The 15,533-nt window shown below is 39.6% G+C and overlaps 1 protein-coding gene across 4 annotated transcripts in view; it reads right to left on the bottom strand.

Moving 5' to 3' along the window:
• The window catches only part of HMCN1 (hemicentin 1), a 667,703-nt gene that overhangs the window by 477,829 nt on the left and 174,341 nt on the right, over window positions 1-15,533 (bottom strand). For 3 of the 4 annotated variants that reach the window (XM_074322404.1, XM_074322402.1, XM_074322401.1), the window contains one exon: window positions 11,145-11,284. The gene's annotated coding sequence lies outside the window, so the exon portion shown is untranslated. Of the gene's footprint in view, window positions 1-11,144; window positions 11,285-11,892; window positions 12,041-15,533 lie in introns of those variants that run through there. The other variant, XM_074322403.1, reaches the window with a different exon arrangement.

The raw sequence follows: 15,533 nt of genomic DNA, 5'->3' as shown, positions 1-15,533 counted from the left end.
CTCTGTTACAAGAAGTGACCAGCTTGACGGTGAACTACTGTGGAACAGAGTTTGATGTAGAAACAGAGGAGGCCCAAGAAGAAAAATGAAAACATGAGCATCTCTAGACTGAGGGAAAACAGTCCCTAACAAGAAGAGTCTGGTAGTCAGAACCAGAAATACGGCTTGCACTCTTGAACTTGTTTAGTTGACCCATTCAGACATTGGCATCCCCGTTATCTGTGGGAGGAATTACTTTCAGCCCCATGAAACCCAAACCCTGCCCTTAGCTTCTCAAAGAACACCTGCCTGAGCTAGTTGCAAGTCCCCTGCAAAGTGGTGGGAATCTCATATTCTGGAGCTCCAATTAATTTGGTCAGGTATATATTTCTTTTTGTAACATTGCCTGAGCAAAGTCAATTTTTTTTACATACATTCCTCCCAATTAGATCATGATCTTTTGCAGGGGGTTGGGGGTGGGGTGGGGACGGGGAGAATTACCATATATCCCCAGTGCACATAGTAGATCCTCAAAAATGTTTACGGACTGAATACACCAACCTGCTACTCAAAGCAGAAGTGGCATCAGAATAAATTGTTGACAGCCATGTATTCTTTCAGTATATACTTACTGAGTGCCCAACTATTGTGTTAACTAAGGATAAAAAACAAACTAATAAACAAACAAACAAACAAACAAGGCAACCCAGGCCCTCAAGGAGGCTCACATCTCAAGGGAGAGACAGGAACTGTGATGGAGTAGTAGAAGGGTGGACAGAAGAGGGCAGGCTCAAGAGACAGGGAGGAGATCAAACCCATAGCACCTGGTGCCTGTTTCTCACTTAGATGCAATGAATGGATGATAAGAAAATGAGGAGAAAAGCACTGATTCAAGGGCGAGACATGACAAATATATGGTGATGGAAGGAGAACTGACTCTGGGTGGTGAACACACAATGGGATTGATAGATGATGTAATACAGAATTGTACACGGGAAATCTATGTAATTTTACTTACAATTGTCACCCCAATAAATAAATAAAAATAAAATAAGGGAGAGACATGAGAATATCTAGTGAAGGGGAAAAGCCATTTGAGAGAGAGGAGATAGCTGATGCAATGAAAACCTAAAGGACCCCCCTCCCCGCCTCTCACCCCGCCAAAGGGACCCAAGTACAAGACAGGGTAAATAATAAGCTAAGTACCTCCAATAACAGTGAGTTCTCTGCCCTTAAACGAGCCTGGTTGATTTTTAGCAACTCTGAGAACTTGAATGTCTACTTTGATATACCTTCTGCCCACTGTGAACTTTCATAGTTCCATCTATGAAAGGCACACCAAATAGGTAGGGTTCCTCTTCTATGTGACAGCCCTACAAATGCATGTCCTTTTTTCCTTTTAACTGAGGTTCACATAATATGATCTCCAGACTTTTCACCATTTTTTTCATTCTCATCCTTTTATATTGACTGATTGGAAAATGGAAACTCTAAAGAGAGCATAAAAGACAAGAGATCTGAAAAGTATGGTTGGCGGGGCTTGGGGAAAGGAAACGGAAGAAGGAAAATTAATTACTTCCATGTTAATCGTGGGGTTAAGCCCTCGAATGGGGATCAGAAGTTATTTCTGTGATGCTTTGTTCTCTTCCCATTAACTTTCTTACAGCTTTCTCTTTTATGAGGTCAGTCATCTTGCCCTTAAAATACATTAATTTTGTTTTGCTTTTCCTGTTCTTCTGTACTAAAACACTTATTAGAATAATGTGTAATGGGCATTGGGAGAAGTGTTTCGTAGCCTCTTAGAAATAAAATACTTAAATATGAAGCCACAGGTAGTGATGGAATGACTCTATTTTTGGACATCTTAAGTTGTCCAAACATCCAAACATGTCAAATACTGCAGTTATTTGTACACATTAAAGGTAAAGGAGGGGAGCAGTATTAACTCAATTTTTGTTTACATAAATAATTAGTATAATAGTTTATAAAATATGGAAAAAACTGCTCATGCACAGAAGAAACTATTTCTTCTAGACATTAGAATCTATTTGGAAATTATCTCTTCCTGCTGGCCTTTCATCTGACTTCCAACATTTCAAATCATATATCTCTCAAATGCTATATTCATTTTTCTTAGCTTAGATAGCTTCAGATGAGTTTCAGTTTACCCCTTTTCTCTGTAAAATCATTCACCTTATAATTCAACCTTGTGCTCATCTCCTGACAATTTGTAGTCACATTTTATAAATGGGGACCTAAAATTTCAGAATCAAAAGTTATAATGCCAAACCAACATCATCTTTCCCTTCTTGAGATCTTGTTCTACATGTATAGACCTTGAGGAAGAGTTTTTAAAAAAAAAGACTATCCATTATCAATATTTTAGGATCTTTATATCTCTTTGGCATTGCCAAGCATCACAACTCATGCCTTCTATTTTAAAGTAAAACCTAGTATAAACTGGATGAATCCCCAAAATAGACTTTCCATTTTCTGCAGACGCTGTAGCCTCCAACAGTCTAGCTTATCACCGGGCAATATATTCAAATCTCCCAGTGATTATGTTATCAAATCTGTTTAAAATTCCATCCCCTGAGTTTGTGTATAGCAAAGATGGGGCCGGCTGTTTGTTTAATAAAACAATTCCCCTAAAGTGCACACAATGTATTTTGAGAATATAGTGGGACGCTGAACTTGTTTCAACAAGTAGATATTACTCCCACACCTAGCCTGCCACACTTTGAACATGCTATCCTTCTCTAGTTTCATTTCTATATTATAAAATAACACCTCAATTCATATGTAGCACTTTGCATCTAGTGCGTTCTTGTAATTTCTAGTTGGCTTGTGGCTCATTTTATTGCACACTTTCTTCTCCATGCTACTAGACAAGCTTTATTTTTATGGCATTAAAAAAAAAAAAGAAGAAGCTAACCAGGGCTATTGTTAAACATTATATAAGGAAATGGTTTCCTTGACAACCATAACCACAAGTTAGTTGTTTGAACCTCTTCCTTATTGCATGGTTTGTTTAGTTGATAAAATAGTTGAAAATATTTTCATGCAGTCAGGTACTCAATACCTGAATTTATAGAACCAGCTGGAAGCAGAGCAGGTGATACACTATCCAAACAGTTGTAAAGTGTTAAACACTAATCATTTTTAAGTATTAGAGTTACAGCCTCGTGACAAAGTCTCTTAAGGACAAATGCTGAAGGCTTGATATTTCAGATCCAAAATAAACGACTACCCCAAGGACACAATAAAAAAAAAATTAGCTAGAAATGCCAAAGAAGTAAAAAATATTGCTTAACAAGAAACGTGGCATTTAAATTTTATTATTTTATAAATAGGTGCCAAATGCTAATTCTCTAATAGAAAAGAGGTGAGCTTCAAGGTTATCAGCAGAAAACCAGAAATTTGATCAAAAGTACTCCTAAAAGAATGTCTCTTGAAAAAATTAGACACAAAATATGAATAGCAATAAAAACAGTTACTGAAAAATTGCAATGGTAAAGGCAATATCTCATAACTCGTAAGATTCAAAGGATCTCCATCTCTGGGAACCCCTCAAATACAAATTATTTTCCCAAATATTGGCTTTTCACCAATAACATGAAAATATACAGCTTGTGTGGATTATAAAAACATTAGAAAGATCAACAGGAGATTGTGTACATCCCAAGATAAAATTACTAACAAGAGCATGTAATTCCCATACTGTCTAATTCCCCTTCTGAAATCTGTCAGAGACAGGATATAATAAAAAATGAAGTTTACTAGCCCCTCTGCCAACCATTATTAATTTGGGGTTGTCTTCAGACTGGCTGGAATCAAAGTAATTGGACTACGATAAATTATATAAACAATTGTGTTTGTGTTCATGCATGTTTATTAAGACACAATTGTGCAAAACTATGGGCCTGGAAATTTAATCATGAAAAGAGGGGGAACCTCTGAGGTATTGTAGGTCTGGGTCACCAGATAGTTTGAGCAGCAGGTGGAAAAGCTCTGTGAGAGTCTGTGAATTTAGATATGAATTAAGGATGAGGGTGGGGAGGGGAGAGTGGGGTGAGGGAGTGGGGAGGCAGGATGTTAGGAAAAAATGATGAAACGAGGGGGAAGGAGACAAGGAGGGGTGGGGGGAAAGAGGGAAGAAAAAGTGAGAGATCTGCAGAAAACACCGCCAAGCTGGTCAGTGCTGGGAAATTCAGCAGTGCTCTGAGAACAAACGTAAAAGAATAAATTAAGGACAGACCTCAGGTACCATTCTGAGGTGATTTTGAGGCCAACAGCGTCAAAAGGAGCCAAAGAGATGTATCTGAGGCATAGCCATAAAAGGACCTCAGTTCTCCATGGACCCAGAGAACTCAAAAAGACCTTCACTTTTTTTTTTTTTTTTTTTTTGCCTACTTAAATTCTTACCATACTGTTCCACGGGTACAGAATGTTGGGGATGTTCCATTCAGCCGTGTCTGGAAATTGAACCAGAATGGCAAGCAAAGCATTGGCATTCCGCAATCAGTCCCTGGCCCACGCCCAGTGAAAGGCCGCTCCTCATCCACGTGGCCTCCATGGTCCAATTCTCAGCGTTTGCCTGAGGGATTCTAGCCCGTGGGTATTAGGCATAATCAGCCACAGAGCAGCAAGCATTCCAGGAAGTCCTTGTCAGGCAGAATCTCATCAAACTCATTGTTTTCAATACCTCAAATGCTTGCTTAGGACACCTCACTATGGAGAACTGCCTGAAGGATAGAACACCCTGAGATTCCCCACATACTCTAAAATCTACCCTTGAATCAATCCAAGCCAGTAGACATCTTCATATCCAGACGGTCTCATTTCGCTCTTCCTACCGTTTGATGACTTTTATTTATTTTGGTTTTGAAAGGTATGCATCTCTATTTCACTTTGTTCTGTAAAAACAATGTAAGATAGGAGTTTTTGTTGAATGGAGCTATGGAGTGACACCATTCACCTTGATTTGAGGAACATTATGAGAAGCACGTCTATGAAATGTCTATCAAGATGCTACTGAGAATGTTATTTGTTATATTTCGAAGGATCTGCCTTAAGAAGACTCACTGGAATTTGTGGGGGAGCCACTTCTCATTACCCACCTGGAAAGGGCATAGCTTGTTCTACTTTCATTTGGCTCTGCACAAAGCCACAGCCGCACTCTCTAACACTCCAACGTGGCCGTTAACTTCAGCCTCTCTACTTAACTTGGCTCTGGTTCTTTCTTTAACCCACTACGTATTTTTGCTCACTGCCCCCAAAGTTCTACACTTTGCATATATATATATATATATATATATATATATATATATCTGGCCCAGGCCACCAGGAGAACCTACCCTCCCCTGCGTTAAAGTGAACTACTTATCCTGGCTTTGAAACTAAAAATCTTACATCCCTGTAAAACCCCTCAGTCCCAGGCAAATGGACAGTTGGTCACTCTACTTCGAGCTCACACTGATCACATAGCAAACTGATGGCAGAACTGGAATCTTACTTATTTTATTCCTTATCTAGTATACAACTTTTTAAAAGTCAGCATTGCGAGCAAGTATCATGGAGCTGAGTTACCTACATGCATGAGTAATTTGGCGATATTCACAGCAAAAATCGAAGTCCCATTTTCTTCCCTGGCACCCTGCATGTTTCAGAAATGCTCTGCTGCCTTTTACTTGTCTACTCAAGTAATATAACTTATTTTTTTAAATTGACCCAAAGAAAATGAGGTTAAGAAAGTATATTTGGTATCCAGAAGTAAACAATGAATTCTAAACCCCAATAGATATGATTTTCAGATGGTTGATTTTATCACATCTACACCTATCTCCTCCCACTTTTGTATAAATAACAAGAGCCTGCCTATCAATCTCTCTCAGAAGACAAAGGGAAAAACTATACTCCGTGCCCTGGGAGGCCTAACTACAAATCAGCAGGTGACCAAATTTCTAAAACATCACTTCCATAACCCCTGGTAAACAGGAAAGAGACTCAGGAAGCACGAACGGTAAGTACACGCAACAGCATTCACACAACACAAATTAGTCACTGATTATTTACGCATTTCTCAAATCATGCAAACTCAGAAAACATATGTACACGAAGACCCCTGTTTGCATTCTGATCTCAGTGGTTAGTTTTTAAGCAACCAGCAGGGCAACCTATCCACCTATGTTCATTATGATCTTTTCTAGTGAAGAACATTTCCTTATGCTGTTTAAACAAAAATAAATCAATGCATAGGCATTTCAAAGCTCTTAAGTCCCTTAAGTTTCTGTACTTGTTTGAGATCCTGGAGAAAAGAAATACACAGTGTACATTGGACTTGAGAGTCAGATTAACTGAATGCAATATGCATAGGGTTGTACATCTCATTCTGGAGGTAATATAATCATTCTGTCATGTATGATGGATGTTTGGATTGATTTTAGGATTTTGAAAGTCTCAAGCTAAGCTTCTTGTTTATGCCTCTAAATCTCCATGGCTTTGAAAAAAAATGATCTCTTATATCTTCACTATAAGACTTGGGTATGACACTCTTTGGCAGGAAAATGTCCTCAGAGCTGGATATAGTTGACAATTGATTATGTGTCCACGTTATAAGAGACTATAAGAGACCAACATTGATTCTGCTTTAAAATAACAATAGGAAAAATAAGTTTCCGGTGAGAAAGCCCCCGAGATGGGAATGTCAATTTATTGCAGACATTGGTAATAAAAGAGGAAAACAAGTCCCTTTTCTTAAAGACAAGGTAAATCTGTTGGCAATGAAAACTAATACTATGCCTATTTAAAAGGAAGCATGCATTTTTAAAACTAGACTTTACTTTTGCGGTAGTTTTATGCTTCTTTAAAAAAAAAATAGTCCCCATATACTTCCTGTCCCACCCCAAGCAATCTCTCGCACTATCTCACAGCAGAGCCACGCTTTGTTACCACTGGAGAACCTGCATTGACTCAGCACTGTTCTGCAAAGCCCACAGTTTACATTAGAGCTCATTCTTGGTGTTGTGCATTCTATGGATTTGGGCAAACATATAATGACGTGTATCTACCATTAGCGTATCATATGGAGTAGTTTCGCTTCCCTAAAAATCCCTTGTGCTCTGCCTGGGCAACCCTCCCAAGCCCTGGCAACCACTGATCCTTTTTCTGTTTCCACAAGGTTGCCATTTCCCAGAATGTCGTACAGTTGGGATCACACAGTATGTAGCCTTTTCAGATTGGCTTCTTTCACTAGGTAATATGCTTCCTCTATGTCTTGCTATGGCTTGATAACTCATTTCTTTAGAACCACACATTTTCTTAAATTGACATTCTTCCGGAACTTAGAACTATGGTTTCCAGGGTTAGAGGTAGAGTTAGGGTTTTACAAATCAGTAAACACAACATACTGGCATAAGAAAGCCCTGGATTTAGAGACAGCAATCATGGGTTCAAGTTCCACCTCTGCAATTTCCTAGGATGAGACCTTGCAGAAGTCACTTAACCACTGGGGTGAGTGAAGACTGAACATAAAGAGGCATCACTGTCCATAAGGAAACTTGGGTTAAGATTGTGCCCAATAGGCGCCCCCCCAAAATGGCTGGTGACTCACTGATGCAGTCAAATCTTTTATCTGGTGGAGTGGAGCTGTGAAATACACACACTGAAGAAACAGGGAGCAACTAAGTTTGAGGAGTTGAAAAAAAGATCACAAACCTGGTCTTGAATCCTAAAATAAATTCAAGTTACACAATGGAACAAAATATAGCCAATAAAATCGTCTTTTGGGGCACGAAAGATTTTATTAAGAAGGGATCACTCTCACAAGTAATTATAAGTGGGGAAAAAACAAGATATAAAAGATGCATATCCAGAATGATGCTGAATCTGTTGCCCATACACAGGATCAAAAATAAAGGCACCTGGGGAAATAGATCCAATGCTTATCACTGCTTATATCTGGGTAATAATTATAATTGTACAGCTCAGGGCTTCAGCAGAAAAGAGATGAAACTCTTAAACTAAGTAGTTTGAAGACAGTATATGAAGGGACTATTTGCAATATATGGGTGAAGAATGGTACGGGTTCCCAGGGGAGACCCCATTCCCAGCCTAGACCAGTAGGGTTGGGGGAGGGAGTGATTTCCTGAACCTGTAGAGAGAGAACTTGTGAAGAGGGCTGCTTGACAGAGCAGTGCCCTTCAGTCAAGACATGCAGCCAGCTGGCAGCAACCCCACAGAGAGGAAGTGAGGGAAATAAATAGCCCAACCTCTCTCACGTGCGTGAAACTCAAGGGGAAGTTGGGAGGCCAGGGGGCCTTTGGGTGCAGGCCAGCCCTCCCAGGTACTCAGCAGGGTGGAGAAGGATGGATATAGAGGGACGACCAGCGTGGTTTAACTTTCCTTTTTTTTCTTCTCTGCATTTTCTGTATTTTTTCCAAGGAGTATGTCAAACATGTATTTCATAGCTTTACTTTTTCTCCAGTGCCATTCCATGTTTGTCACTCTTTGCAGTGGGATGGATGAAAAATACAACAGGTGTGTGGGTCAAAACAAGATTGAAAATAGGAGGGAAAATGAGAAAATAAACTATGAAAAGACCACCATGAGGAGTGATTCGGGAATACAAAGGACATACTTGGTGGCTAAAGAAATCAGGCCTCTGAGTGTCACTATTCCAGTTCCACACCTTTCTGCACATTGAAGACTAATAGTGATAGAAATAACTGTAATTTCTAAGGGGATATTTTAAGGGACTTTACTGGGTCTGTTCTGACATACGAATCAGCCTTGAATGAAAACACCATTTCAGAGTCACCAAGGCCCGTCTCAGCATTCTGAAACCATTTAATCTTCTCTTGTCGCTGAGCCCAATGTATCTGCTTTCAAACCCAAGATGGTAAAATTTGCAAGTACACCAAATCAAGTAGAGCCCACATCTAGCAGATCTTACAGATGTGACTAGATTCAGTATAAGCAGATGTCAAACCAAGCAAACCATAGTCACTGGCTAATTTAATGCAGATGACATTAGGAATAAGTTTTGTGGTCTCCACTTCCTCCAAGCTCAGTTCTTTCAGGCTAACTGTTCATCAAAAGCCCCCATTCTGCATCTAGGATCTCTATGCTGATCCAGTAGAGGGCAGTGATAGATCTAGGAGCCCTGCCAGCCCTAGGCAGGCACTTCCCTGTGGAGGCACAGTCCAATATGGCAGGCGGGGTCACCTGAGTTCATTTCTCCCATCACATTCTGGTCTGTGGCTGATCCCTTCCTAACCCTGAGGCGGCTGCCAGCAGTCACGGGAACAGGAATTATGACCTTCGCCTCAAACTGCAACCCTGAAAATAAAAGCCATAGCACCTCCAGACTCAGCAACACCTAATTTATGGCTGAGTTGCCTGGCTATATATTTCAGGCCTAAGGCAGCCCCTGCATGAGGTGAGCAGGAGGCTTCCACATTAAAAGGGCAGCAGGGAAGCCCAAACATCCCAAAGCAGACGTCCAAACCTAATCAAGAAGAAATCCCAGGGAGGAGAGAATCAATGCTGCTCTTTGGCAGGCCTGTGGATCTTTAATTAAACAGACCCCTGACTTGACATTATAGTTAATGCAAGAGAGATGAGCTTAGTTATGAACAAGCAAAAGCGTGTTTTAATTGCAAAGCTTCAAATACACTGTGGAAACGATTAGCATGGACAATCAGCTGGTCGGCACCTCGAGAGATTTCAAGCCTCGAGGATTTTCTAAAATAATTGATTTAAGACAAGTTGGAAAAGCGCATTGTGCAAGGTTTTTTTTTTTTCCTAGTGAAAGTTAACTTGTCTACTAAGGAAAATGACTTAGGTAATTTGCATTGCCTCATTCAGACACAATCAAGAGTTAGTCTTCCTCTGAAAGGCATATAAAAATAGAAAGCATTATAAACGTTAGAGGTGGGAGACTCTAGATAGCACTGTTTTTAATTTGTAAAGCAACGGAACGCTTTCTTTAAAAAGACAAATCTTCTATGCAACCTCAATATATCTGGAGCAGAGGAAAGAAATATTGTATTGATATAAACTTATTTTATAATTCACATTTCTATTAAATGCTATAGTCAGTCACTGAGAACAAGGTAGTTTTTTGGTTGAACCAGGATTGATTCTGTAGATGACTTCCAGACCTACATCAATTTTAGAATCTAATTGATTTTCATATTTCCTCTGCAACCACATTTGGGGGTGACAACAATAATTTCCACAGATAAATCTCTGTGAGTGGTGACAGATGCTTTTGTACCAGCTTTTCTTGCAATCTTAGGATATTCTTTCATTAACTAGAATAAAAGAACTTTAATTCTGACACTGACAACATATTAAGAAACTGTAGTCTCCAAAGAGTGAAGAGTTTGTTTGTTTTGTTTTGTTTTTTAATGATTGTGGTAAAGACAGCTAGCTGTGTCCTTAACGACAATCAGCTAACCTTCCTTTTGTGCCTGGATGCACAGCTCAGCTGCATTTGCCAGGCTTCCCTGTAGCCACTGGTCTGAGGTCCAGCCAATGAAATGTGAGCAGAACTGATATGCACCACTCTCAGACTTGTCACCAGCAAACCTGTCACAGACAATCCTCCAGCCCTTTCCCCAACAGCCCACTAGCTGGAAGGGACTCAGGATCCAGAGAGGAGGACAGGGCCACAAGATAGAAAATTCCTAGGTTCCCAAAGGACCATTTAGAAGGCCACTTGTGCATCAGGAATATCCTTAACACCTTTGGAATAGCAAGAAGTAAACTTTCACCGTGTTAAGTGACTAAGGTTTGGGCCTTTGTTACAGTAGCTAGCATTATTCACCTTCACTAATATAATGGTTAGGGGGAAATAGAAATAATATTGAATCAAATGTTTACAGAACCCCTGAAACATCGATCCAGAAGCTGCAATTTAAAAACCAGAACTTTGATCCAAATTTCTACAGAGACGCATACCTTCCTCGGTGCAGAGCAAAGAGAACGATTTCCCTTAAAGCCACCAAAAAGTCAGTAGGGTTTTAGTAACTCATGAGAACACTGGTATCAAGATAATTTCCATTTTTATGCAGCACTGTGAGAGACTTAAGGTTCTGTTCCCTCCCACCCAAAACCATTAACCCTGGCACAGCCAGCCTCCATAAATCTCAGGGACTTACATGCTGGATAGGCAGGTGCTGGGGTGTAAGGTAGAGCAGGGCTTCTCCTTTCTCCCAATAAATCCCTGCAGCGGGTGTGGAGGTGGGGCACCTTCTCTGCCATTCCATTGCTGGTGAATTAGCCACAGTAAGAAGGGAAGCTGTGGAGAGCAGAGAGACCAGTAAAGTCAGAGTCAGAAGATCCAAATTCAAGTTACACATCTACTACTTTTTTAAAAACCGCTTTATTGAGGTATGATTGACATACAAAAAGCTAAATACGTTTAACATATACAACTTGTTGAGTTTAGAGATAAGTAAAAATTCGTGAAACCATCACCACAATCTACGCATACACCTATCCATCACCTCTAAAAGTTTTCTCCTGCCCTCTTATTTATTATTTTTGTGTGTATGTGATAAGACCACGTATATAATATCTATCTTTTTTGTGAATTTTAAATATACAATATGCTATTGTTAAGCTAAGTACACAACAGCATAATGACTATATTGCTAATTAATAAAGTCCTTATGCTGTATACCTAGCAGATCTCTAAGACATTCATCTTGTATAACCAAAATTTTGTACCTTTCGACTAATACCTCCCTGTTTCCTCTTCTTCCCAGCCCCTGGCAACTCCCATTTCATTCTCTGTTTCTATAAGTTTGACTCGTTTAGATTTATCATATAAGTGGTATCATGTAGTTATTTTCCCTTCTGTGATTGGCTTATTTCACTTAATATAATGTCCTCCAGGTTACCCACATTGTCACAAATAGTAGGATTTCCTTCTTTTTTAGGTTGAATAATATTCCATTGGATGTATATACTACATTTTCTTTATCCATTCATCCATCAATAGACAGATGCTTTCATGTCTTGGCTATTGAGAATAATGCTGCAATGAACACGCCACATCCACTTTTTACCAGCTATACGAACTTGGGCAAATCACTAAACCTCGTCTGCAAATTTAAGAAATAAGATCATTGTGAATATTAAATAAGACCAACACATGTGAAACTTATTTAGAAAATGTAAAGGAGTATAGAAAAATGTAAAATATTGTACCTACTGGTGATCCTCAAGAACACAGAAGGTCTACAATCATCTTACCAAAGGGACCTTGTAACAAAATTGTAAAGCACGAAATTTGGAGAAGATAGAGGTTAGCCTTCTCTTCCTGCTGTGAATTTGTTAAATTAGTGACATAACAATTTAATGATGGTGGTTTGGTTCCCTCACATGGGCAAAAGTCCTAGCAGATTTCCTATATCTGGTGTAGCATCCCATGGCAATAGATAACCAGGTAGGGTTGCCAGATAAAATACAGGACAGCAAAGTAAATTTAAATTTCAGATAAACATCAAATAATATTTTAGTAAAAGTATGTCCCATTCAATATATATTGGGCATCCTGTGTTTTTATTTGCTAAATCTGGCAACTGCAGATTTCCAGCAGAAACTCCAGACTCCTTCTATCAATTTCTTACCTCACTTTTCAAGACAGAGGCATTCATATTCGAGAAAGCATCCATATTCCAGAAAGAAAAGATGAAGAAGAAAGCAAAGTGTGCATAAACAATGTTTCTTAATAAAGGCTCCCCAAATCTATCATACTACAATTACACTTACATCTCATGGCCCAGAATTTAGTCACATGACAATATAGTTGCAAGGGAGCATGGGAAATGTAGTCTTTATTCTAAGTAGTGGTATACTCACCAAACAGTTCTATCACAGTGAAGGTAGGAAGAACTTAATATTGCATAGTAACTATTGCCCTCTAATACATGCCTGTCATCAAGTTTCATTTTGTAAACATCAGTGTACTTCTCTAAAACAAGTTTCCCTTACCATCACACTTGATTTTTTTAAAATTAAAAATAGAATAATGTGGGTGGACTTGCTTTATTACCAGATAAACATTTAATTCTCTCATCGGCAAGGACTACAGACAACATCAATAGTCTGTAAACAGTCAAGGTGAGGCTTGAGACAGTAAAGTCAGAGGTGAGTATGGTGGGTAACAGAGGGTTCCTTCATGGAGGATATAGGACCTAGCCTTGATGATGGGTAGGATTTGGGGAAATGCAGGGTAGTGGGAGGACATTTGTGGTAGGAGAACAGCTTAAGTAAAGGCACAGAGTTAGAAACAGGCACCAGTAGTTCAAGAAATGAGGGAAAGCTAATCTGACTACAATAAAGGTGTTATTACAGAGAGGATTTCAAGATTCCCATTATCCCATTCAGAGCCCCGTCTCCCAATTTAAAAATTATATTTCTTAATTTTTTTTGAATAGCTGATTATAAGCTGATTTTTAACAAGCTAAAAGAACAATTTCTTTCAGTTACATAACCTTAGTTGAAATATTTCAACAAATATTTATTGATTACGTCGGATGAGTCAGGCACAAGGGATATTCAAATCAATGAGATGTTTGGTCCATAAAGATGTGTGAACAGTGACAAATGATGTGGTAAGTGCAGTAATAGAAATATACGTAAAGTGCCATGAGAACTTTGGGAAGTGAGCACCTCATTCTTCATGGGATCTGGGGATTCTTAACAGAGTGACTTTTTTGGAGTCATGAAAAAGATAGGAAAGGAGGGGGGGGGTCAAGAAAAAAATGAAGGGATAACCCCTCCTAGTAGAAACAAGTAAAGTGTAAGGAATGAAATCTCTGCAGAGCTTGGTGAGTTATGGGTGGAAAAATGAATGAACGCCAGAGAACTTCAGGAATACACGTGGAAAAGTTGACATTGAAATATTGTGAAGGTTTCAAATGATGAACTAAGCTCAGGCTTCAGAGCATGGCTTCAGAAAACCTGGGCTTGATATCAGTCCCTAATAATGGCAAAGCTATATATGGGCTTGGACATATAATTTAATCTTTTCTGAACCTTGGTTTCCCCATTAGAGAAATGGGAATGATGCAAACACCAGTCCTGACTGTTACTAGCATTATTGTGTGCAACAGAAAACCACTGGAAATTTTAAATAGGGAGCGTACATTAGAAAAGAGCTATCAAGAGGCAATGCACAGTATGAATTGGAAACACAAACAAGTGGAGGAAAGAATACCTCCAGTCCTGATGAGAACCTGAGCTAAAGAACTGATCGTAGGCACAGAGAGAAGAGAGCACCTCGAAAGCAGAATCGAGTATTTGAGAGGAGTAGGGAAGCAGGCCGTCTTCTAGGGAAAAGAAGAAGAGCTAACATTTCCTGAGTGCTTGATGTAGACCAGGAATTGTGCTAAGCAGAGTGTCGGGGGTTGAATGGTGACCCCTGAAAGTATGTCCATGTCCTAACCCCTAGATCCTGTGAAGCTGACCTTCTTTGGAAAAAGGGCTTTGCAGTTGTAATTAAATCAAGGTTTGCAAGACAAGAGCATCTTGGTGGATATGAGTGGGTCATAAATCCAATGACAAGTGTCCTCATAAGAGAAAGGAGGAGGGTCATTTGATACAGAAAAGGAGAAAGGAGGAGTGGGCCACACAAAAAGATGGAGGCAGAGATTGGAATTACTGCTGCCACAAGCCAAGGAGTGGTGCGAATCAGCTCTGCTCACGTGTCACTGGCTGGATCTCAGACAAATGGCTACAAACAAGGCTGGTGGTTGAGGTGTGTACTCAGGCAAAAAAGGAGAAGGCGCTGATTTTTGTTAAATCACAAAAGTCCTTTACCAAGAGTTGCACAGATATGCCAGTGGCCATCGCAACAAGGACAGTTTCCAACTCCAGGCTTCCCCACGGCCATTTCTCAGAATCATCCTGTTTTCCCACCATAGGTTCTGCCTTGAAAATGTTTTTCTGGTTAAGACAGAAATGACACTCTGTATACACCCTCCTCCATAGGCTCACCCTATTTAAGTTTTATTTCAAAAGGTGATTTCAGAGGAAAGGAAAGGGAAGAACAACCCAACCACACGCAGACACACAACACTCCTCAACTGTCCCCAACTCAAACATAAAGCGTAGTTGAATGATCTTGCTTCAGGACATCCAAATATTTACTAAAAGGAAATGACTCTACATATCAAGCAGAAGAAGAAATGGCGTAGTAGAACAGATTCTGAGGAGATTTGGCGCTGTGTGCACTGGCAAAAGCAACTCAACCAGACAAACACCAGCCTATAAATAAGGAGAGGTATTCCCAGGAAAGCAGCGTTTCTGAAGAAGTGGTTTTCTTTATTTGGCTACCATTATTTTCCAAGAAACTCGGTATTCTATTTAAAAAAGAAATAAGAAGCTAGAATTGATCAGATAGCTGCTCTGAACCCAGCCTTCACGATAGATCTGCAGAGTCAATTTCCTCTGTTAAAATCTCCTTCCAGTACAAAAAAAAATAAGTGTGTGATTTTATGCCACAAAAAAAAAAACTGCTGCTGTGACAGATAATACTA

Source organism: Rhinolophus sinicus, linkage group LG17 (genome assembly GCF_036562045.2).
Source record: "Rhinolophus sinicus isolate RSC01 linkage group LG17, ASM3656204v1, whole genome shotgun sequence".
Lineage (NCBI taxonomy): Eukaryota > Metazoa > Chordata > Mammalia > Chiroptera > Rhinolophidae > Rhinolophus > Rhinolophus sinicus.
This window is presented reverse-complemented; position numbering and strand designations above follow the sequence as displayed.